The following is a 26337-nucleotide window of genomic DNA, read 5'->3' on the forward strand; positions in this document are numbered from 1 at the left end:
AGATGAGGAAAAACAAGGGAAAATATATAGGTTGATACACGAAAATATAAGTATGAGAGAGGTGGAGGTAAATTATTAATGTTTATCGAGATGGCACATTGCACCAAACGTGGAACACAAGATGAATGGGGGAAAGGTTTTAGAGTGTTGGAGGGGATGTGGAAGAATTGGAACCTTATATCATCTATGGTGGGAGTGCCCAATGATACAAACCTTCTGGGAGAAAATAGTCCAATTAATTTTGATAATCACTGGGATAAAAATAGGATTGAACCTTGAGGTGTGTCTATTACATAGTACAGATCTACCAGTAAATAGATATAAAGACTCTGGTGTATGGCATTACTTGAACGCGGCTAAAGGTCTGATTCCTAGGTTTTGGCATAGACCAGAGATACCAAGAGAGGAGGATTGGGTAGAAAGAACAAATCAGATATGTAAGATGGAGAAATTATATTACATGCAAGTAGACAAGATGGGGTTATTTTTTAAGAAGTGGAGAAAATGGGAAGATTTTGTAGCAAGATCTACGAAGTAATATCTTAGGATAAGGAGGAAGTTCTTGTATATTTTATATAGGGAAAAGTCATCAGAAGTATGCAGAGTGGGAGGGTTTATTAATTGGGAAAATGGGGGCACTGTAGGGGGGGGGGTTTGGTGGGGGTTCGGGGGTGGTAGAGGGAAGAAATTAGGGGTTGAAAAGTAATTTAGGGTTTGCAAAATGATTTTTTTGTATATGAAATTGATGAAGAAATGTGTATATTATATTGAAAATAAATAAATATTTAAATGAAAAAAAAAAAACAACAACAAATGGATCTAGCTTTTTGCCAATTATTTCATGAAATGGCTTAGCTACAGCAACTGAAGTGTACGAACTTTAAAAACAAAAAAATTGATTCTTTTGGCGTTCCAAAATCTTACGGTCCTCAAAGGGTTAAAATCAGTTTTAGGTGCATTTACACTCCTTTGTATTTAGCCTTGTTTAGAATGTCTAATTGGATCTTGGACTCAAAGAATTCTATTTTCTCTAAACGCAGCTTAATTGACTGCACCTAAATGCAGTGTGAATGGCACCATTGAAAAATAATTTCATACATTTATATGTGTTTGGAAAGTTTGACTGTGCTATTGTGAATGAAGCCTAAAGCTATAATTTAGCTTAAAAAATCTCTAGCTTTAGTGACTTAACTTACCTGTAGTGATGTCTGCAGGCAGCTGGATCCTGTAGAAGTTTTCTGTGCAGGAATGCCAGTCCTCTTCCTGCTGCTGAACTTCAAAGACTGAGATAGCTAATGACTCTTGAGTGTTCTGTGAAGTTGCAGTGAACAAGCTAATGACTGGGACTCCCCTCCTCCCTCCTCCTCTATCGAGAAAGTTTCTTTCATAGTGTACAGTGCATGTAATATAACCAGTGAATGAGGGAGAGTCAGTTGAGTCACAGAACCCTCTTCCCCATTCACAGATCATGTTACATGCAGTGTAATCAATGAAATATGTATTCTCAATGGACGAGGGGGCAGTCGTCTGCACAGGGCTTTTAACCATCGCTGCACCTCAAGTTCAGCATTAGGAAGAGGACCTGTCATCACTGCAACGAAGAGTTCTACAGGATCCAACTGCCTTCAGAACATGGGACATGCTTCTGCTTTTGCAGCAAAATCAGGAAAACCCCTACTTTAGAGTTGTAACCATGTCTCCATGCACATAGCGTAACTTAAAAAAACAACCTTTAGCCTGCCCTTTTTGAATGCTTTATTCTGGACCCTCCAACAAGGAAAAAGGAAGGAAGGCAGTTGTTTCAGGGGTCTGGGCAGCTGTGTGTGCCATAATTAACCCTGTCCGAACTGTATAGGCAGATCTTCATCATCAATTGGAAGTAGATTTGAACACTTTCTGTCCTAACAAGGACAGACCTGAGACAAACTCATTCTAACATTGTTCAAACAAACCTTACAGTTGGTCATGACGCCTCCTCCTGAGAAACCTCTAAGGTAAGAAATATTTTTTAATATTTTTTTTTGGTATGCTATGTAAATGGGAGCACATAACAAACATAGCAGGGTGTTCTCAAATTTGGCTGCAAAAGTTAAAATACACTTTATTCTGGTCTGATTTCACAATATATTGCTTTGCTGCCTTTATTTCTGTGCCTATTTTAAATTCTGGTCCCTTAAACACGTTCTCAGTAATGTCTGCTGTAGTGTACGCTAAATTGTCAGGGCCAGTCATGCGCAGCACAGCTCCCAGCATCCTCAGGAGAGAACCTATATATGTAGACCACTTTTCACTCTTTTCTACACTAAGCCCTAAAAGCCCTTTTCACACTGCCAGGCTGCAGTTTTTCACCTGTGCTTTCCCATAGATTTCCATTAGATTGTCTGTTTTGGTGTGTTTTCTGAAGCCATGCAGGATGTTTGGTGCGCTTTTAGAAAACGCATCAAAAACAGACAATCAGAAGTCCACGGGAAATAGTGTATAGTGGTATAGTGTAGAAAATACAGAGTGGAAAATGCCTGATCCAATAGAAGTCTATAGGAAACCGCGTTTAGCTCACACAAAAAAATTGCAGGTGCGCTGCACCTGCTCTGTGGCAACATTGTTGCACGGCAGTGTGAAAGGGTTCTTTACTAAGCCAGAGGTAACATTTAAAATGTCGTGTTTTGTTGGTCCAAAAAAATTTTTTTTAGTTTTTTTAAGATTTGACTGTCAGGAAAAATCTAAACTTAGGGCCTTATTCACACAGGGCAATGATATGCGTGCCCTGTGCAAGGCTATGTTTTTCCCGCAGAGGGATGCATAGGTGTTGTGTGCATCCCTATGCCGGCAGCCCATTGTTGGCTTTTGGGACACAGCGGTTACACGAATACAGCCATTGTTCCCAATATGACATTTTTGTGGGTGCAGGTGCACGGCCCCGAATGTACTCTGGGTGAATTTGGAGACGCACCAGCATCCACATGGATGTCATATGGGGACACAGCAGCTGTGTCTAGCTGCTGTGACCCAACAACCATGAATGGGACTACCTGCATGGGGATGTATAGAATACTTGTGTATCCCCATGCAGGTGATTATGTCCCTGCACAGGACAGAAATGTGATTTGTCCTATGTGAACAAGGGCCTTACAAAGGGCTAAACAGCTATGGTATGTGATGTCACATGTTCCTCTATACCTGGATGCATTTTAAGGCCCTTGAAGGCAGGAAGGGGTAGGGAGAATAACATTTACTCTTCCTACTGTAAAGTGAATCTGTTTATTTACATATTAAAGTAAATACAGGCTCATTTTCAGGGCCAGATCACACCAAGAATTGCACAAAAAACACATTTTGCGTTCCTGTACAATTTGAGAGCACACACAACTTTAAAAAAAAACGCACTGCAACTGGATTGCATGCTACTTCTGTACCATGTGATCCAATGCAGGCAGATGCACTGTGTTTGGGGTGTCGGAATTGCATGGAAACCCGCTACAGATCACAAGGGCAGTTCGTTTTGAATGTGATGCAGGAAACGCGCACCAAACACGGTTTTCCTGCACTGCGATCTGTTGTGAATGAATCTTAAATGAAGTCCCTCTGCCACAATCCCTTTTTATCCTTATATGATTGTAATGCTGTTTCAGGCAATATCATTATTTGTAAAGCCACCCCTCACTTTGCAGGAAATTTGGATGGGGGGTGGGGGGGTTCTGTTCAGGTACCTGTTTCTTGAGTACACTGAGATTCGAGTGACTTTACAAATTTTTTTTTTCAATCTATTTAGGGCAGCGGCAGGGTGGTTCATATCATAGACTTTCAACGAGGGAAAAACTTGTGGAGCCAGCTTCTGAAACTTGCTAAGCCATTTGGTGCAGTTACCAACACACTCATTCTGAGTAAAATGAACGAGGTATGGAAAACTTTTCAAAAACATGTTTAGACAAAACTTCCATACCAGTTCCACCCCAAAATCTATTCTAGTTTTGGGTGGGAATGTATTAGTTAGATCACATTCTGTATCTTTTACTTCATTGGTGAGACTCTCCTGTTTTAGTATGTCTCCACCCTCTGTACAAGGCTTTTAATGAAGGTGTCACTGTCTCACAGCTCGGTTTTCCGGTTTCCCAGTCATTGTCTGTGCAGAATAAGTGAGATCTGAACATCAGTTGAGCTTTTTAGTGATGTGGCACAGACCTGAATATTCTTATGGTTAATATTTCTTTCTTGTACATCACAGGACACAGAGCAGGCCATAATAATGACTATGTGGGTTATATGCCGTGTGTGTGTGTGTGTGTGTGTATATGTATGTATGTATATAATATATATAGCTGGGGGGAAAGTGACAGCTGAATCTCTGAGCCATAATGAAGAAAAAAAAAGCGGTAATTACATTTAAAAACCGACACTATAATAAATAAAAACAACGTGTGGGGTCCCCCCTCCCATCCATACCAGCTGAAACATTAACACATGGTTGTCACTGTAGCAATCGTACCCACAAAGATGGACGCGGTTCAACCATTTTGGTCCAACCCTCCATCTTGTAGATCTCTCTCCCTCTCTTTTCTCATCCCCCTCCCTTGCTGTGGGGTGACATGTGGCCTGAGTGATGGCAGAGGTCACAGGCAGCCAAAGCACAGCAGGGAGCTCCAAGCTATAGAAACCCCCTTGGAGCTGGGGTCTAGCTGTCTGCTAGATGTACAATCTGGGATAGCGTAAAAGCATAAACCAAGCCCTTCACTGAGTTCAAAGACATTTTACAGAAGTAATAAATTAGACACCACATTCAAAATCCATTTTCCCCTTATGATTTCATATCTTGGAATATGAGGGACTTACACAAAAAACAGGCATATCTTCAGATTGGTCACGTTGAGACAAATCATTTGGTATCTTACCTTCCCTAGGTGAGATCAACAGGAGAGCAGAATTAAAAATCTCCTTAATCATCCCAGCAGGTATGTTATATTTCATATGTAGATCTTCAGCAGACGATTCTGCATACTAATCTACCCGTGGGTGGAATGTTACATGTACCTTGGAAAAGTTATGGGCCAAAATATAAGCTATGAGAGTTTCTGGTTATAACTTAGGTCTCCACCCAACATCCCTCCCCAAATAAGGCAGTTGGTTCTCTGTTGTAAGGAGACACCCTGTGGATTTGCTAGAAAAAAGGCTGTTATGCTTGGAATGTGTGATAGAGAAAGAAGAGTCTCCCGTTTTAACACTGAAACTGACCGTGCAAGACAAATCTTTTTTGAGCTCATAAGACTTGAAACTGCTTAAACCAAGGCTGATTGGCAAGTACTTTAACCCTTTAAACTCGCTGTTTTCTCTTTTGCTGTTCTATTGTTCTCTGTATATTTATATATATATATTGGCTACATCTGTTTCTGTAAATACTTTTATTGCACCCTTTTGACCTATTTGTAATCTTTCTTTCTGAAAGTGTTGAACTGTTTCTAAAGCTCTTTAATGCAACTTATGAATTCCTGCCGCTGAAGAGCGCTACTATGTGTGTGTAACCTTCTGTATAACTTGCCTGGGGTAACAGTGGTATAGAGACGATTATTGCAACCATCATAGTGTTATTGCTGATATTGCCGTGTTTCCTCTTTCTCTGTACAAAAAGGAGGTGGTGGCAGTGTGAAGGGTTAATTGCGTAATTAACCTGACCCAGTAACAATCGCTTCCAGGCTGCCGGTACACAGACTGTGGTCCATTAGCTGGAAAATCTGTGTGCAGGGTATAGCTGGGCGTGACATTGTTGCGCACATGACAGCGCGGTTTTAGATTGGCTAGTCCTTCGGTCATGAGTTTGGTGAGAAGGGCTGGGATCTGATGTTACGATCGTCAGTCACTACTAAAATACAGCACGAGTTGAAAAAATAACTCATGTGGCATTTTAGCTGCATTACTTTTTTCTGACCTTTAGGAACAGATTAATTGGTTTTCAATGCATTCCTATGGGAAACGGCGTTTCGGTTTACTAATTTTTCGCTATACGAAAAGTCCCACAGAATGAACAAATATCTGAAATGTGTTGTGTGTATTTGTATTTAGCCCCCCAAGTCAATACTTGGTAGAACCAAGTAAATAGTGCTGCACTGTAACTCGCTGTGTGAGAAATACATAAATTAGTAAAAATTAAACCTCCGACAGAGCCTTAATCAAACCGTAAGATGAATACTCTTCAGGGAATCAATAGATAATCTATCCCGTTTCCTAATAAAGGATAAGACCTACTAACCATGATGTAAAGTGACACTAAAAATAAAGTGACACAAAGGAATTAAAATAAACACCTGGCTGACCCCCTGCCAGGGGGTGTAAAAAAAACTACAGATGAGGCAACAAACGTGACATTAAATCATACATGAATAAATAATAAACAAAGTGACTGAAAAGTGAAATGGCAATAATAAAGTTCATACAAGTGACTGTCAGGCTCCGCCCAGCGGGATCTCTAGTGGTCCACAGCACGGGGTTTCCCAGGACGCGGAGTCTAAGTCCCAGTCTGCCTTTTCACCAGAGCCCCTGATGGTGGGGATGGACTTGTTGCAAGACTGGAACCAGGTCGCGCCCCTGGGCACCCCCGGCGGTGGTAGAGGGGTTCCGCTGAGGGTATGTGCCTGGGATGAGCCTGCTGTGAAGGGGACGACAGGTCCCGATCCGAGCGGGATGGATGGATGACTGCTAGGGGTGAGCGAGGTCAGACTAGCTGGGTCGGTAACAGTGGGGACAGGTGCGGTACCAAGTAGCAGGCAAACAGTAGTCAGGTCACAAGCCGGGTTCAGTAACAGAGGGTCCAAAATAACAGATACTACAGGCAAAAGAATGGTCAGGGACGAGCCGGGGTCAGAGCAGGAGAGGGTCAGCATAAATCAGAACGGGCAGAGTTTGGCAACAAGGAAACGTAGGAACAGGAACAAGACCTTGTGGCAATTTGGAGATGCACAGGGCAGGTTTAAATAGAGCGCCCTGTTCTCCCATTGGTGCGTCCGCGATTGCTAGTGCGCATGCGCGGCCGCCGCCGCGGTCGCCGAGAACTCTGTGCTCTCCGGCTCGGACGGATTGGCGATCTGCGCATGCGCGCACCGCCGAGCGCCTGGGATCCCTGACATTGCCCCCCCCTACGGGCAGCCTCCGGATGCCCAACCGACCCCTTCTTAACGGCTGGTTCTGAAAAAATTCCTGCACAAGTTTTGGGGCGTGCACATTTTGGGCCGGCTCCCACGAATTTTCCTCCGCCCCATATCCCTTCCATTTAACCAGAAACTGAGTTTGGCCTCCCCTTTTCCTACAATCTAAGATAGCTTCAACTTCAAATTCCATCCACGTTTACTGCCTCCGGTGGTTTAGACCTTCGATCCGGGAAGGGGTCTGGAGTTGCTGGTTTCAATAGGGACACGTGGAAGACCGGATGAACATTCATAGACTCAGGCAGTGCGAGCTCGTATGCTACCTCATTGATCTTATGTTTGACCCGAAAAGGACCCAGGAATTTGGGAGCCAATTTCTTCGAAGGGCAGTACATTTTTAAATTTGCGGTGGACAAACAAACCTGGTCCTCCGGCTGCAAACTTAATTCCCCTCTTCTTTTCCTATCAAATGCCCTCTTATTGTCACCCTGGGCCTTTGCCATCGCTTCCTGCAATACCTTGTTATTAGACGACAAAAAGTTCAACATATCCTGCGTGGCCAGGACTGCGACCTCCGGGATCAGATTTGGCAGGAATACAGGGTGGAACCCATAATTTGCGAAAAACGGGGACTGTCTAGTAGCAGAATGACTCGCATTGTTATATGCGAATTCCGCAAGTGGCAGAAGAGTAAACCAGTCATTTTGGAGGAAGGTGGTATAGCACCTGAGGTACTGCTCTAGGGTCTGGTTCATACGCTCCGTCTGGCCATTGGTCTGTGGGTGGTAAGCTGAGGAGAATGATAGTTTAATTCCCAGGGTTTCACATAGAGCTTTCCAGAACCTAGATGTAAACTGAACCCCTCTGTCAGATACAATATCCCTGGGAATTCCGTGGAGTCTTACCACTTCCTTAATAAAAACTTGTGCTGTCTCAAGGGCCGTAGGTGTGTCTTTTAGAGGTACAAAATGGGCCATCTTGGACAGGCGGTCTACAATCACGAAGATTGCTGTGTGGTCCTGAGAGGGTGGGAGTTCCACAATAAAGTCAATAGAAATCATTGTCCATGGTCTATCAGGTATTGGTAATGGACGCAAGAGACCCCAAGCCTTATTCCTAGTGGGTTTGTTTCTCTGACAAACGGGACAGGTCTTTACGTAAGCTTCGCACTCCCTGGCCATATTAGGCCACCAGAAAGTACGCTGCAGCAGCTCCAAGGTCTTACGTACCCCAAAGTGTCCGGCCAGCGGGTGATCGTGGCAGTATCCTAATACTAACGTACGGGCTTCCTCAGGGACCACAATCTGATCCTCCTTCCAGAGAAGTCCCTCCCTATTCAGTAAGGGGACACCGGGTAGACCTTGCATTCCTACGGACGCGGTCTGCAATTTAGAACGGAGCTCCGATTGGAGGACTAGGAAATTCCCTGGGGACAGGATAGTGTCTGGCTTGGGACTCTCTTCGGGATCCCCAAGCATGCGGGAGAGCGCGTCTGGTTTCGTATTCTTTAACCCTGGCCTATAGGTGATGTGGAAAAAGAACCGTGAAAAGAGCAGTGCCCATCTGGCTTGACGTGGCCTTAGACGTTTAGCTGTTTTCAAATATTCTAGGTTCTTGTGGTCCGTGAAAATCAATATTGGGTGTACCGCCCCCTCTAACAAGTATCTCCATTCCTCTAGTGCCACCTTGATCGCCAAGAGTTCCCGATCCCCGATATCATAATTCCTTTCGGCAGGAGTTAGTTTCCTGGAGAAGAAGGCCACCGGGTGCATAAGCTCCTTGATGCCCTTTCTCTGGGACAGGATCTTCCCGGCCGCATTCTCTGATGCGTCCACCTCCATGGATCAGGGTGGCTCAAAATAGGAGCTGCCGTAAACACTAAACACTTTTAAGGCTTCGAATGCCCTCTGTGCCTCAGGTGTCCACTTGAAGCGAACTCCCTGCCTAGTCAGCTGGGTGATAGGGGACACTAGGCCCGAAAAGTTCTTTATGAACTTTCTATAAAAATTTGCGAAGCCGATAAAGCGTTGGACCGCTTTTTTATCGGTGGGTGCTGGCCAATCTAAGATGGCCGAAACTTTTTGGGGATCCATGGCTATTCCCGTGGTAGAGATGGTTAGACCCAGAAAAGAAATACTACGCTGTTCAAAACAGCACTCGTCTTCCTTGGCATATAAGCTGTGTTGGCGGAGCCGTTCTAACACGCGCCTCACGTGACCTCTATGGTCCTCCAAGGTTGGGGAAAAGATTAGGATATCGTCTAGGTACACAACGACGAAGATATCCAGGTAGTCCCTGAACACATCGTTTATGAAATGCTGGAAGGTGGCTGGAGCGTTGCATAGGCCGAAGGGCATAACCAAATATTCAAAGTGTCCGAATCTGGTACGGAATGCTGTTTTCCACTCGTCCCCCTCTCTGATACGGACTAAATTATAGGCACCTCTCAAGTCTAGTTTAGTGAAGACAGATGCTGACTTCAGCCTCTGAAAAAGTTCGGGGACTAGTGGTAGCGGGTAGCGGTTCTTTACTGTGACCTTATTCAAGTCCCGGTAATCTACGCAGGGCCGGAAGGACTTGTCCTTTTTTTCCACAAAGAAAATGCCTGCCCCGGCTGGTGACGTGGAGGGTCTAATAAACCCCTTATGGAGGTTTTCATCGATATATTCTTTTAGCACCCCTAATTCCCGTTCGGATAAGGGGAATATCCGCCCAAATGGGATTTCCAACCCTGGGAGGAGATCAATTGGGCAGTCATAAGCTCGGTGCGGGGGAAGAGTGTCCGCCCCCCGCTTGCTAAACACATCCAAAAAACTATGGAAGGCTGAAGGAATGACTTGCGCCAGCTCCGCATCTGTCTCTAGACACAACAAGGCCTCCGGAATCGGGGAGGTCTTAGGGAGGCAATGCTGCTGGCAGTATGTAGAGAGGAACTGGATAGAACCCGTCTTCCAGTCCACCTGGGGATTGTGGGCTCGTAACCACGGGAGCCCCAAAATAATTTGGAATAATGGGGATGCTATGGCGTCTAACCGAAGGAGTTCTTGATGATGGGTCGATACGGTAGTACGGATAGGTGGGGTTTCGTGGTCCACCACCCCTGACTTAATACGGGATCCATCTGCTAGAAAAATATTCAATCTCACCTCTTTTGTCTGTAGGGGGATTTGTTGCTGAACTGCAAAGTCCAAATCTATGAAGCAACTAAACGCCTCAGAGTCCACAATAGCTGTGGTCACCACCGTTCTCCCAGGCAGCTGAAGTGACACAGGTACCGCTAGATAACTAGTGTTGCCCATACTGTTAGAAGTGACCGTAGAGAAAACAGCGGAACACTTACCCCTCTTGGCTGGACAGGTACATACCACATGGCCTGCTCCCCCACAGTAGAGGCAGAGATGGTTGGCCAGATGCCTCTGGCGTTCCTCAGGTGTAAGTGTCGGCCGTATCCTTCTCGATGGCCCGGACTTGGGTGTATCCATAGCATCCTGATTCTGGCTTGCCTGCTGCAACTGGGTTAAAGCATGAGGGGGTGTTCCAGTTGGTCCCTGTCCTTGGTTGCACCTTTCCTGCCTGCGCTCCCGCAACCGGCGGTCAATTTGAATAGTCAAAGCTATTAAGGCCTCCAAAGTACTAGGTATGTCTATTCGGGCCAATTCGTCCTGCAGTGACTCAGCTAACCCTATGCGGAACTGGTGGTGCAGGGCCGCCTCGTTCCATTGGCTGTCACTACACCAACGCCTGAATTCGGCGACATAGTCCTCCACTGTCTAGTGACCCTGCCTGAGTGTATATAGGGCCCTCTCGGCCGTTGCTGTGCGCAGAGGGTCGTCATACAAGAGTGCCATAGCCTCAAAAAATGCTGTCACCGACCTCAACAGTGGGTCTCGATTCTCTAAGAGCCGGTGGGCCCAGTCTTGGGGTTCACCCTGTAGTAGGGAAATGATGAACCCTACCATCACCGATTTGGAGAAAAAGGTCCGAGGCTGGAGGTTAAAGTATAGCTGACAGGAGCTACGAAAGGCCCTGAATCTACTTCGGTCTCCAAAAAAACGTTCTGGTGTGGGGACACTGGGTTCTGGAACTGGTAACACCCCCGGTGTCTCCCTAGTGGGTTCCCCAGACCCCCTGGTAGGTGTAGCTAAGGTCTGCATGCGACCGTCCAATTCCGTATAACCCTCCTGTAGAACCCTAACTCCTTGTGTAAGGGTCTCCATCTGTTGACAGATGTCATCCAGAGGGGAAGTTCCCCTTCCAGGCTCAGTCATGGCTGCAAGGTACTGTCAGGCTCCACCCAGCGGGATCTCTAGTGGTCCACAGCACGGGGTTTCCCAGGACGCGGAGTCTAAGTCCCAGTCTGCCTTTTCACCAGAGCCCCTGATGGTGGGGATGGACTTGGTGCAAGACTGGTACCAGGTTGCGCCCCTGGGCATCCCTGGAGGTGGTAGAGGGGTCCCGCTGAGGGTATGTGCCCGGGATGAGCCTGTTGTGAAGGGGACGACAGGTCCCGATCCGAGTGGGATGGATGGATGACTGCTAGGGGTGAGCGAGGTCAGACTAGCTGGGTCGGTAACAGTGGGGACAGGTGCGGTACCAAGCAGCAGGCAAAGAGTAGTCAGGTCACACGCTGGGTTCAGTAACAGAGGGTCCAAAATAACAGTAACTACAGGCAGAAGAATGGTCAGGGACGAGCCGGGGTCAGAGCAGGAGAGGGTCAGCATAAATCAGAACGGGCAGAGTTTGGCAACAAGGAAACGTACTAACAGGAACAGGAACAAGACCTTCGGCAATTTGGAGATGCACAGGGCAGGTTTAAAAAGAGCGCCCTGTTCTCCCATTGGTGCGGCCGCGATCGCTAGTTCGTTGAGGACTCTGTGCTCGCTGGCTCGGACGGATCAGCGATCTGCGCATGCGCGCACCGCCGAGCGCCCGGGATCCCTGACAGTGACAGTCTGTAATGATGGTAAATCCACAATATGTAATTCCGTGAATCTTCCCCTTTGGTGTACTGTGATATCCACCACCAGGCATGCATGCTCACCTCCACATGTTGACCCACATCACGTAGGTCAAACTAAGCATAACTCCAATTCCTCATTCCTCCATGCGTCCTGGCCACTGTTGTCAGAAATTCTGAGCTCTTCTGAGTCTTTTGTACTTCCTGTGTCGCCCCTAGCCTTGATGTTGGACTGCAGATGTAGGTGTCTGATTATATATGATTATGTTGTAGAGATCTGAGAGTGGGAGTGCTCCCAGTGCATGTGACACAGACACACAACTTCTGGGAGTGTGCGCATGAGCGCATAAGATCCTTCTTATTATTGTACTTTGCAGAACCACTTTTTGCTGCAATTATAGCAGAGCTTTCTGGTTATGTCTCTACCAGCTTTGCACATCTAGAGAGTGACATTTTTTGCCCATTTTTCTTTGCAAAGCTCAAGCTCTGTCAGATTGGATGGAGAGTGTGAAGAGCAGTTTTCAAGTTTTGCCACAGATTCTCAAATGGATTAAGGTCTGCACTTGACTGGGCCATTCTAACACATGAATATGCTTTGATCTAAACCATTCCATTGTAGCTATGGCTGTATGTTTAGGGTCATTGTCCGCCCCAGTCTCAAGTATTTTACAGATTCTAACAGGCTTTCTTCTAAGATTGCCCTGTATTTGGCTCCATCCATCTTCCCATCAACTCTGACCAACTTTCCTGTCCCTGCTGAAGAAAAGCATCCCCACAACATGATGCTGCCACCACTATGTTTCATGGCGGGGATGGTGTGCTCAGGGTGATGTGCAGTGTTAGTTTTCCACCACACATAGCGTTTTGTTTTTCTGCCAAAAAAGTTCAATTTTCGTCTCATCTGACCAGAGCACCTTCTTCCACGTTTGCTGTGTCCTCCACATGGCTTCTTGCAAACTGCAAGCGGGACTTCTCATGGCTTTCTTACAACAATGGCTTTCTTCTTGCCACTCTTCCATAAAGGCCAGATTTGTGAAGTGTGTGACTAATAGTTGTCCTGTGGACAGATTCTCCCACCTGAGCTGGGGATCTCTGCAGCTTCTCCAGAGTTACTATGGGCCTCTTGGCTGCATCTCTGATTAATGTTGTCCTTGCCCGGCATGTCAGTTTAGGTGGACGGCCATGTATTGGTAAGTTTGCAGCTGTGTCATACTCTTCATTTTCGGATGCTGGATTGAACAGTGCTCCATGAGATGTTCAAAGCTTTGTTGTTTTTTTTTTTTATATAACATTACCCTGCTTTAAACTTCTCCACAACTTTATCCCTGACCTAGCTGGTGTTTTTTCTTGTCCTTCATGATGCTGTTTGTTCACTAATGTTCTCTAACAAACCTCTGAGGGATTCAGAGAATAGCTGTATTTATACTGCGATAAAATTACACACAGTTGGACTCTATTTACTAATTTACAATTGGTTCCACTAGATTTTAGTTAGGGGTATCAGAGTACAAGGGGCTGAATACAAATACACGCCACACTTTTCAGATATTTACTGTAAAAAAAATTTGACAACCACTTATTTTCCTTCCACTTCACAATTTATTACAGGTGAAACTCGAAAAATTAGAATATCGTGCAAAAGTTCATTTATTTCAGTAATGCAACTTAAAAGGTGAAACTAATATATGAGAGAGACTCATTACATGCAAAGCAAGATAGTTCAAGCCGTGATTTGTCATAATTGTGATGATTATGGCTTACAGCTCATGAAAACCCCAAATCCACAATCTTAGAAAATTAGAATATTACATGCAATCAATAAAACAAGGATTGTACATAGAACAATATCGGACCTCTGAAAAGCATAAGCATGCATATGTACTCAGTACTTGGTTTGGGCCCCTATTGCAGCAATTACTGCTTCAATGCGGCGTGGCATGGAAGCTATCGGCCTGTGGTACTGTTGAGGTGTTATGGAAGACCAGGATGCTTCAATAGCGGCCTTCAGCTCTTCTGCATTGTTCGGTCTCATGTCTCATCTTTCTCTTGGCAATGACCCATAGATTCTCTATGGGGTTCAGGTCAGGCGAGTTTGCTGGCCAATCAAGCACAGTAATCCCATGGTCATTGAACCAGGTTTTGGTGCTTTTGGCAGTGTGGGCAGGTGCCAAGTCCTGCTGCAAAATGTCAGCATCCCCATAAAGCTCATGTGCGGAAGGAAGCATGAAGTGCTACAAAATCTCCTGGTAGACGGCTGCGTTGACCCTGGACTTAATGAAGCACAGTGGACCAACACCAGCAGATGACATGGCTCGCCAAATCAACAAAGACACTGGAAACTTCACGCTGGACTTCAAGCATCTTGCAGTGTGTGCCTCTCCATTCTTCCTCCATACTCTGGTCCTTGGTTTCCAAATGAGATGCAAAAGTTGCTCTCATCAGAAAAGAGGACTTTGGACCACTGAGCAACAGACCAGGTCTGTTTTTCTTTAGCCCAGGTAAGACGCTTCTGACGTTTGTTGATCAGGAGTGGCTTGACAAGAGGAATATGACATTTGAAGCCCATGTCCAGGATCCGTCCGTGTGTGGTGGCTCTTGATGCACTGACTCCAGCCTCAGTCCACTCCTTATGAAAGTCCCCAACACTTTTGAATGGCTTTTTCCTGACAATCCTCTCCAGGCTACGTTCATCCCTGCTGCTTGTGCACCTTTTTCTTCCACACTTTTCCCTTCCACATAACTTTCTATTAATGTGCTTTGATACATCACTTTGGGAACATCCAACTTCTTTTGCAATGACCTTTTGAGGCTTTCTCTCATTATGGAGGGTGTCAATGATGGTTTTCTGCACAACTGTCAGGTCAGCAGTGTTTCCCATGATTGTGATTCCTACTGAACCAGACTGAGAGACCATTTAAATGCTCAGGAACCCTTTGCAGGTGTTATGGCTTAATTAGCTGATTAGAGTGGGACACGTTGAGCCTAGAATATTGCACCTTTTCACAATATTCTAATTTTCTGAGATTGTGGATTTGGGGTTTTCATGAGCTGTAAGCCATATTCATCACAATTATGACAAATCACGGCTTGAACTATCTTGCTTTGCATGTAATGCATCTATCTCATATATTAGTTTCACCTTTAAGTTGCATTATTGAAATAAATGAACTTTTGCACGATATTCAAATTTTTTGAGTTTCACCTGTATGTGCCACTTTGTATTGGTCTATCACATAAAATTCCAATAAAATATATTTACATTCTTGGTTGTAATTTGAGGCTAATGGGGAAGATGGTATCCTCAGTCAAGGCAGTGCCGTATACACAGCTCCACTCAAGGCCTTTGCAGAGGAATCTTCTGCAAAGCTTGAATTGGATTGAAGCTTGGAATTTGGAAAAGCTTAGACCAGGGGCTTCGAACTCCATTTAATTGCGGACAACATCAACATTATGGCTGCCCTCAAAGGGCCAGTTTTATCTGTAAGACTATATAAATGTACCCATCCCTCGCCTCTGCACACTGCGTCCTCCACAGTCCTTGTCTCTTGCCCCCCCAAAAGTTTTCTTGCATCTCACCTACCCTTCCCAGCTCGGCAGTGTAGACAGCTCTGCCTCTCTCTCTTCTCCCTTGCGGAGAGATCATTGGTTTGGCATCTGTGCAATAGGGGATCACAGTGCAGCTTACCACGTGATGCCCCATGTACACTTGCATGTGCATCTTTTTAGTCCCTGCTGTGAGGGCAGAGTAGGCAGGGATCTGTGAGAGGAAAGCTGTCATTGTAAACAAAGAAGGCTTCTTCATTTAGAAGTGACAGTGGTGAGTGGGGAGAAGAGGATAGGAGCTGGAGGTGGCGGAATGTACCTCCTGCCACGTTCCAGCTGAAAAGAATCCCTGGATGCTAGGGCTACGATTCGGCCCACGGGCCTTGTATTTGACACATCTGGGTTAGATCTTTCCCACCAGTGATTTGGAATCTGGTAATAACCAATGCCAGTCTCTCAGGTTGGGGGGCTGTTCCAAAAGGGACCACAGTCCAGGAGACGTGGTCGCCGCAGAAGAAGATCCTTCCTATCAATATCCTGGAGCTTCGGGCAGTGCGGCTTGCCCTGAGATATTGGACGACCAGGCTTCATTGTTGGCCAGTCAGGGTGCAGTCCGACAATGCTATAGCAGTGGCATACATCAACCACAAAGGCAGTACCAAGAGCCGAGGACTCAGGAGGAGGTAGCTCACATTCTGGCTTGGGCAGAAGGGCATGTTCCAGTTCTGTCAGCAGTATTCATTCCAATAGAGAATTGTCATGTGGTCTACTACAGTCGACGGCGGTTGTTTCTGGGGGAATGGGCTCTGCATCCCAAGGTGTTCTTGCCAATCTGGCAAAGTTGGGGGGGGGGGGGTTGGATGCCTTGGTGATACTGTAGGATCAGTTTTCCCTAATCTATGCCTTTCCCCCGATTCAGCTACTTCAAGATGGGGTAATTCTGGTGATATTAGTGGCACCAGCCTGGCCCAGGAGATGTTGGTATGCGAGCATTGTCAGGCTAGCAGTGGGCGATCCATGGCCTCTGCCATATCGGTCAGACCTGCTGTCTCAAGGACCTATATTGCACCCAGCTTTAAGGACGCTGAATTTGACAGCATGGCTGTTGAGACCCTAATCTTGAAAGATGGGAAGTGTCAGACTCCATTATCCACACAATGTTGAACGCTAGAAAGCTGGTTTCTAGAAATATTTATGATAGAACTTGGAAGGCATATATTTCTTGATGTGAGGGTTGAAATTGGCAACCCCAGAAATATTTGATTGGGAGAAATTTGTCTTTTATGCAATCAGGAATAGAAAAGAAGTTGGTACTATTAAGGGTCAGGTTTCACCCTTGGCTTTTTTTCTTCCAAAGACCGATTGCTTCTCACTCTTTAGTTCATACTTTTTTTTACAGGGAGTGATGCATACTGTTCCTTCTGTGTCCATGGGACTTGAACTTGGTCTTGGCAGTTTTTCAGAAACCACAATTTGAACCTATCAGGGAGATTCGGTTAGTTCTGCTAACTTGAACGGTTCTGTTTTTGGTGGCAATGTAGTTCAGGCAATAAGGGTCTTTTTGAAAATGACAGCGCAGATTAGAACAACGGTTTCCTTGTTTATTTTACCGAAAGATCCCAGGAGAGGATAGGCGGCATCCAAATCAACTACTTCTAAGCAGATTCATCAGTTAATCATTCAAGCCTATGGTTTGAAGAGCAATGTTCCACCCTTTCCACACATCTTGCCATTTTTTGCACAGTTTCTCATGTTTTCCCTTTAAAAATGCTGCAGGTACAGAAACATACATGTCGATCTGCAAGAAATGCGACAAGCTCCTAACTTTGGCAAAGTTGCTCAAAATTCAGCACAGCAGATAGCAAGCGTTCTCCCCCTACAGGTCAACCAACCCCCCCCATCCCCCTCACTGGACTTCAGGCAGATCAAGAAGTATTTTTCTGTACTAGTAGTGTATTGCTTTTATTGCTTGGGTAACTGTCAAGACCTCTTTCTTGCACACACATTTATGAGCACCCTAGCATTCCATGAAAACTCAGTAGCAACTAAAGCTGGCCAGTCACTGTGTGAATTTTGTCTGGTTGCTGATAAACAAGACCAAATTCTCGGTGTGCGTGGCCCTGCCACCCCCCTCCTCCTCTCGTGCCTCGAAGGAGCTGGACTGAAAATTTTTGCCCATACAGGGACCACAACCAATCAGATGCAGTTTGGGTATTCTCACAGCCACCTGCAGTGCCTATCAGAATACAAGTGAGAGATTCTCCCATTTGCACTGTATAACGTGGATAGAGGAATTAATTAGATTTTTTTCAGCCAGCCAACAGTGTGTATGGCCAGCTTAGGCCTTCTAGCTACAGTTCAGGAATCTGATGCATCCTACAATTTTTTAGAATATGCACTCCCCCCCATCAGTGTGATCGGTGTAAGATTTGTGGAATGTGTATTGTAGATCACAGCTCTTGGTATTGACTTACTCTGTGCCTCCAGCTACGCTTTGGGAATCAACGTGTAAGCAGTCTTTGCTATAGAGCAGTAACACGTTAGTACATTTTAGTTTTCTTCAGTGTTTTATAATCCCTTTTCTTTCAACAGGCTTTCATTGAAATGTCCACTCCAGCAGAAGCTCATGCCATTGTTGATTACTACAGTAATAATCCAGCTTTAGTGTTTGGCAAGCTGGTCCAAGTACACCTGTCACAAAAATATAAGCGGATTAAGGTGTGTGTTAGTTCTTTTGATTTAATTTGTGATTGTAGATCAACAAATTGGTGTCCTAAAGTAGAAATATAGGCAAAACCTGTTTCTGCATTTTGGATAAAGCGAAGGGGGGGGGTTATAACCCCTGTTTTTTTGTTTTGTTTTGTTTTGTTTTTTTTGCGTTCCAAGAGATTTACCTTCACTTCTTGGTCCTTACCCATAGCAGAAAGTGAGAAAAAATACCTGTAAAATTAAGAGATTGGAATCCCTTGGGGCCCCTCAGGTCATCAGAACTAGTGGCCCGATTTGAAGATTTCCCCTCTATTACTTTTCTGAGGATAACCTAGAATTTGTGACTTTGTTTTACTTTGAACGATAATGGTAAACACGGCAGATAGGGAGGGTGAATCTCCTTAACCACATGCCGCCCAGCCACCGCATATAAACGGTGGCAGGGCGGCGCTCGTAGGCAAAAGCACGTTTTAAAACGTGTGCCTACAAAACAGGCAGGGGGCGTGCGCGAGGCACGCGCCCGCCCTACCTGTCCCGCGGGTGTCAGCAGCGGGTCCCCGCCGCCGGGTCACGGACGGTTTTTACCGGCCGTTTTCCCGCGATGAGCGGTGAACACTGAAACAGAGCAAGGCTGCATTGTTTACACACAGCCTGCTCTGTGACAGTTCGCCGCCAAGCTGCAGAGGGAGAATACAGTTTCTCTCCCTGGATCAGCTCCCCCCTCCCTCCCCCCGTTCAGTACACACCCCCGCCCCTTAGTAAAACACTCCCCTCACACAGTGAACACTAAAAATGTTAACCCCTTCCTCCCCAGTGACATTAGTACAGTTTCAGTGGGTTTTTTCACTGATCACTGTATTGGTGTCACTGGGGATGTCAGTGACCCCAAGTCAGCTCCCCCCCAGTGTCAAAATGTCCGCCGCAGTCCCGCCATAAGTCGCTGGTCGCCGTCATATGTCGCTGATTGCCGCTATATGTCGCTGATCGGCGCCATTATTAGTATAAATAAAAATTAAAAATCCCAGTATCTTTCCCGCCATTTGTAAACGCTATAACTTTCACGTAAACCAATTAATTTACACGTTTTGGTTTTTTTTTTAGCAAAGACATGTCTCAGAATGCATTTTGGCAGAAATTTATGACTAAATTTGATTTTTGCTTTTTTTTTTTACTGGACATGTTTTATAGCAAAAAGTCCAAAATATTGTTTTCTTTTTCCTCAAAATTGTCAGCCTTTTTTTTTATAGCGCAAAAAATAAAAACCGCACAGGCGATCAAATACCACCGAAAGAAAGCTCAATTTGTGGGGGAAAAAAAGGATGTAAATTTCATTTATGTACCGTATTGCATGACCGCGCAATTGTCCGTTAAACTAGCGCAGCGCTGTATAGCAGAAAAATGGTGTAAATTGCAGTATTTATACCATAGTTTGTAGACGCTATAACTTTCATACAAAGCAATCAATATACACTAATTGGGATTTTTTTTACCAAAAACATGTAGCAGAATACATTTTGGCCTAAATTTATAACCAACTTTGAGTTTACTAAATATTTTTTATAGCTGAAAGTAAAAAATATTGTTTTTCTTCAAAATTTTTGGCCTTTTTTTGTTTATAGCGTGAAAAATAAAAAGCGCACAGGTGTTCAAATACCACCGAAAGAAAGCTCTATTTGTGTGAAAAAAAGGACGTAAATTTCGTTTGGGTGCAGCATTGCATGACTGCGCAATTATCAGTTCAATTAGTGCAGCGCCGAGTAGCAAAAAGAAGCCTGGTCATTAAGGGGGGTAAATCCTCTGGAGCTCAAGTGGTTAACGGTGGCACAAACTGCAATAGAAGCCTAATGGGTGTTCTAGTCCATCTCTACTTTGTCCAAAACTAAAAAAAACATTTTGCCTTTTTAGTTATACTTTAATGATTGATGGTTTTTTAAGATTTCCACACTTTTTATAGTTTAATCTTGGATGAACAGGGAAGGCCTGTAAGCTGTTTTGCACTGGATACTGTGTATGGTGGTCACCTTGTGCTAGCTGGCAGGGTGCTGTACAAATCTAGGGTTGTGGTCTACTAGGGCAGAGCACTATTCCTGAATACCCTGCAGGGTATGCCTGACCAGTGTAAGGTAAAGATTGAACTGTAAAGTGTCTTTTTTGTTGGCTGTCCTCTGCCTCTGCGCATTTGGGTAACTCAGGCATGGTCATTACCTTCTCCGCTGCACCTGTGAGCTGCATCGTCCTGGTTTGGGGTTCATTGATGGTATCTGCTTTTCAGTGCTGGACACCCACGCCACACAGTTTGTTCCACAAAAGGGTGATGATTTCTCCCCATGGTGTCAGTGCGCAGGCACGGCCACGTATTGGACACCATCTGATTTGCCTCTCAGTGGATCAGAAAGGAATTTTTTTTTTTCCCGGCAGGAGCAAATTAGATCATGCTTTGCTTGATTTTTTTGCCTTCCTCTGGATTAACTGTGGGTATAGGATTATAACTTTTTTAATGTTTATTTTTTTTTTTATGGTTGAACTGGATGGACTTTGTCTTTTTTTCAAAGTGAAACAAAAACGAGAAGCGCACCAACCTTGCGCATTACCTCAGTAACCAAAATGTATTAATTAGAAAATGGTACTCAAACAGCGAATAAAATCAGGCATGTAAGTCCTCAAAGGGACTTCAAAGATAAGGAGCCAGCGCGAATCCCATCATGGGGGCAGACTCTCAGTACAGTTGACGCGTTTCGAAGGCCATACCTTCTTCATCAGAGCTACTTTTTTCAGCCAGACTAACTATGTAAGGTGGTAGACTTCCTTCTACAAACTAAATTATGGGACCTCAAACTGGCTCTGGCTTTCAGACACATCGTTTTTTTTTTTTACTAATTCCTTCGGGGCTTCCTCAGGTACTTTCATGTCCAAAGAGGAATTATCTGCCTTTTCCACTGTGTATAAACAAATGCTAAATACATGTAAGGATTTGCAGAGAGTTGGCTGAAGGAGCTCACTCTCTCAGCTGGAACTACCGTGTGACTTCCCTTACCATGCTTTTTTGGGTTGGAAGTGTAGGAGGGAGGGTCAGAAGAAGCGGACCCCTCCAAGGTGCAAGAATCTCAAGAGTCCACAGCTAGTCTTCTCACAGAGGTAGCCCATGTAAACCTGAAACTGTTGCTACCGAAACCTTTGAGGGCATAAGGTATCAGGGCTGGGGTCTTGGAAAGCTTCCAAACCAAGTCCTTAAGAGGAGCTGTACAAGCACAAGGGCCCATCCAATCAAAGTGTACACTCCTCCCCAAGCAGTTCACGCAACAATACCTGGTAGAGGTTTTTGCAAAAAGTGGGTGGGACCTGTGATGTTCTACTTAAAGTGATACTAAACCCCGGACCCTGCATTCACTTTATCTGGTCTTCCACAGTACACACAACATGGAAATGCACTTATTTTAGTAAATAAACTACTAAATACCTTTTTCTCATCAACAGTTAGAGCAGTCTTGTGACTTCAGCAGAACACTGGTTACAGCTTGTAGGAGTTGTTTTTTTTTCTTTTTCTTGGAGGATGTGGACCTTCTGTCTGGACAGTGCTGATTGGCCCTGTGCTGATCACATGCACTCTCCCAAGAAAAAAAACCCTCTAGCAATACACACCAAACTGAGCATGTGCATATCACTATGGATTCAGTCTGTATTAGGCAGTCATTTCAACAAGGAGGGGCAGAGAAGAAAGGATCAAACAATCTTTTTACACAATGCAGAGGATTAACCTCTTAGGTTCCACAGTCAGTATAGCAAGCATGCTTTACTGCATATACAGACTGATTTAATGTTGGGGGTTTAATAACACTTTAAGTCCCTTACAGTTCTGGTTGATAATCTACCAGTGTTTAAGGACCTTGTGGATAAAAAAAAATTGAGTCCCTTTTTGCAGCATACTTTCCTATGGCCCGTACAACCATGCAACCTACCATTGCATCTCTGGGGGAGTTGTCAGGCTTTGCTGGTATGGACAAAGTGCATGGCAAAAATACCTGGAACCCTTAGGTCCAGATCATCAGCCAGTTAGCATTTGGAGCTTTTCCTTGAAGTGTTGTGCTTCTGTGTGGATGGTTTGGGAGATTCTCTCCGGTGACTCTCTCACCTGGAGCTTATGTCAGCGTACATGAGGCGAGGGCTGTGGTTAAAATGGAGGTCAATAGGGCTTCATTGCTAGATGCAGTTGGAGTGTATACCTTTCAAAGGTGAATATATTTTTTTGTGGATGTGCTTGGAAACCTTTATCCAAAAAAATAATAGAAGCAAAGAGCATGCTGAAGTCCTGTGAATAAAGTGGTCTTCGTCTAGACCGAAGAAGGGTTTCTTTTGATCTTTATGGTACTTGGAGGTAAAACAGAAAACTTCCTTTTGGAAAAAGTCCTGGAACCCCAAGCACACTAGGACTGGCAGCAAACATTCCCAAAGAAGGGGCACCCCATGTCAAGTGTGGTGTAGTTTGGCAGTCTTTACAGCCATTTGGACCTGAGATATCTCTGATGTCTGGGTTCAAAGTATTGTTCAGGCTGGAGTTTTGTGTCTTGCCTCCACCACGGTTGATACCTTTTAAATAAGCACACTGTATCCAATAAAAAAGCAGCCATGTTTATGTTCATACATGATCAAAAGTTCTGTAAGAAATCTATATGATCACTAGTTGCTTCCCTCCATGTGGAGGCTTGCAGGATTCTGTGGCCATCAAGGATGCATACCTCCACCAGCTTTACTTTGAGGGGAAAAACTTTTTCAGTTTATGGTTCTGCCTTTTTGCCTGGCCACGGTACTGCGACTGTTCACAAAAGTACTGGCCCCAGTTTTCCAGGAAAACAAAACCAGCACTCAAATATTAATGCTGACTGGGGGTACTGTATCTGTCATTCTCTGAGGTGCAGCACTTGAAAGATCGGGAAACCTTGGTACTGGTGAAGAAAAGCAAAAGAAGGGTGCACTCTCTTCGTACATTAAGCCCTTCAGTCTAAGTTATGAAAGTAGAGTTCCCTGGAATGCCCTTTCATTTGCTTCTGCATAAAGGTGCTGGGGTTGATGGTACTCTCCTTCGAGGTAATTCTGTACACTGGACGTCCTGACAGCATGGGACAAAAGGACTCTATTTTTGGATCGCTCATGTCCCTAAGCACCAAGATCTGATTAGCCTTCGAATGGTTCTCTTCAGCGCAGTGCTGGAGTCAGAAATCCTTTATGCTTATGGTGTGGAAGTACTGATGAGAGACACCAGCCTGTAAGACTGGGGGAGGAGTCCTAGACTCCCTGTCAGTTCAGGGGACGTGGTTTTCAGAGGGAGCCCAGATGCTGGTCAACGTCCTGGTGCTCAAGGCAAGTGATTTTCTCTTCAGTGCTGGACCCCTCTACTCCATTGCACTGAATTAGCCCAGGAAGACAGTGTGTGGACACAGAGCCCTAGCGGACTCTGAAGACTATACCAGACCATCATGACCATCTCTCTCAAGGTCCTGTTACATCCTGCTTCACAGTTGCTGGTTTTGAACGCTTGGTCCTGTTGAAGCCCAAGCCCTGAGGGACAGGGGCATATGCACACTGTAATTCCCACTTTACTGAAGATGCAAGAGCCTATAGGGTTTAGAGTTTACCACTGCACATGAAAAGTATACTTTGCTTGGGGAGAAAAGGAAACGTTTAATTTCAGGAAATGCTCTGTGCCATGGGTTCTATCCATCCTTCAGCCCTGAGGACTATAAAGGGGCAAGTAACTGCCTTGGCATTGCTTTTTCAGAGACCAATAGCGTCCCATTCGTTAGTCAGAGCCTTTGTGTAAGGCATGGATTACATTGTTGCACTAGTATGCTCCTTGTTACCTCCCTAGAACTGTAATCAGGTGTTATCGGTCCTTGAGGGGCCCCTGTTTGAACCTGTTCAGCATATTTTTCTTTCTCTCTCTCTCTCAAGGTTGCTTTTGCTGTTTCATTTAAACCAGGTCATAGTGTTGCCATCCTTTTTGTCCAGCTCCAAATCATCCTAAGGAGATTGCTGTCTATTGCCTGGATGTGTTTAAGGATTTGCAAGTCTTCCTTACAGCCACAGTCTTCATTCATCAATCTAACGCCTTTTCTGTGTTGCCTGCTGGCTCCCAGAAGGGATAGGCCTACTTCTAGATCCACAATTGCTAGCTGGATTCAACAAATAATCAGGCTCACTCCACCAGAAGTGTCAGTGCTTCATGGGCTTTTCAACATCGGGCCTCAGTTTCTCAGGTCTGTAAGCCGGCCACCTGGTCCTCTGCTCTTGCATTTGCTAAGTTTTACCGGGCGTATGTTCCTGCCTCAGGTGAGTTCTTCTCAGTTATTCCTATTCTGTTTGGTCTCATTTGCACATTCCCACCCCTCACGGGTGTGCTTTTGGACATCACAACAGTATTAGTATGATTTGTAAGTATTCAGTGCCTAGTTTTGTACTCCCAAAGTTCATTGTCTCTGCTTAGCAGTGTGATATGCCAGATACATGGGAAGCAGTCCCACAATACCAAGAACCTTCCAGCTTACAATCCACTAAATGTTCTGGTACACCCCCTCAAGTGGAAATTTTTACTTATGCTTGTAGCATTGCTATCCTTGGATATCTGTTAGGCATGGCTTCCTCCTCAGTACTGCCCCAGGTGGATTTCACCATAGTAGTGCAGGTTATTATAAACGTGCATCCATGCATTCTGCCGAATAAATTTCTGATCTGCTTGTGGCCTCCGAGCCTTCAGTCACAAAGACTGTATCTGTTTCTGTCTACAAAATCCTTAACTGATAAGGTTACCCTTGAATTCTCAGGCCACTGTCATTTCTCCCAGGAATAAATAGACTGACTTGTTACTTAATGGCGAGGTACTCACCATGTTAAAACTTGAAAAGGAGCCTGAAATTTCCACCAGTGCTGTTCCATGTCTAGGATCCTTTAGGGGCCCCAAAATCACCAAAACCTTTCCCACTGTTCCCAGCCGTTCTCCAAGAACTGCATAATAAGATGTTCACATATCCCAAACTGTTGGCAGTCAAGTATTCATTCAAGGAGTCTCTTGTTAGGAAATTGGCTGTCCCCACAGTGGACCCAGCAAAATCCCATCTTAACAAATGTTGATTATCCCAGTGGAGAAATCTGTCTGTGTTAAGGATCCCAACGATACACAATTAGAGATTCTTTCCTAAACTTCTCTCTGGCAGACACTGCCTTGCAACCTGCCTTAGCCATGATGCTAGTTTTTTAAACTTTGTGTTTAAAATATTGTGTTTCAGCCTTGTCCCCTTGCGCACAGAGATTTCTCCAGATTCTCTGAAGCTTTTGATATTATGTATGGTAGATGATGATATATTTAAAGTCTTTGCTACTTTACATTGAGGGACATGGTTCTGAAATGGTTTACCAATTTTTAAGCACAGCTTTTCACAGATGAGTGAACCTCTGCTCATCTTTACTTCTGAGACACTCTGACTCTTTTTATACCCTATCATGTAACTGACCTTCTGCCAATTAACCCATTTACTTGCAAAATGTTCTTCCAGGTAGTCCTTGTTAGTACCACTTATTTTCCATCTTTTTTTTTTTGTTCTGTCCCAACTTTTTTGAGGCGCGTTGTTGCCATCAATTTCAAAATTACCTTATTTTTTTCTTCTAATGGTAAATTTTTTCAGTTTAAACATTTGATACATTTTCTATTGTGAATAAAATATGGTTTTATGAGATTTGCAAATAATTGTTTTTATGTAGATTTTACACCGCATCCCAACTTTTTTGGAATTGGGGTTGTAGGATGGACGGTTCATGCTACATTGTCAGGCAAACTTATATGGACTGCTTTCGTATTTTCCAGTGCATTAGCGATTTCTTCACCTTGCTGTGGGTTTTCAACACTTCCAATTTGTGGCCTTGCCACTTTTCTTGTCCTCAACACTGCAAGCGTTCACCATGGTTCTGGCCATTGTGCTAGCCTTGCTATGCTCTCAGAACATCTCCATT

General features: G+C 44.7%; 1 pseudogene across 1 annotated transcript in view; it reads left to right on the forward strand.

Annotated features, from left to right (window-relative positions):
* The window catches only part of LOC149452327 (matrin-3-like), a 106228-nt pseudogene that overhangs the window by 38188 nt on the left and 41703 nt on the right, over window positions 1-26337 (forward strand). The window contains exons 6-7 of the transcript XR_016314891.1: window positions 3770-3895; window positions 18223-18348. The product of XR_016314891.1 is annotated as a matrin-3-like (transcript). The remainder of the gene's footprint in view (window positions 1-3769; window positions 3896-18222; window positions 18349-26337) is intronic.

This window comes from Staurois parvus, unplaced genomic scaffold (genome assembly GCF_062004578.1).
Source record: "Staurois parvus isolate SC_StPar_1 unplaced genomic scaffold, SC_StPar_1.0 ptg000479l, whole genome shotgun sequence".
Classification (NCBI taxonomy): Eukaryota; Metazoa; Chordata; class Amphibia; order Anura; family Ranidae; genus Staurois; species Staurois parvus.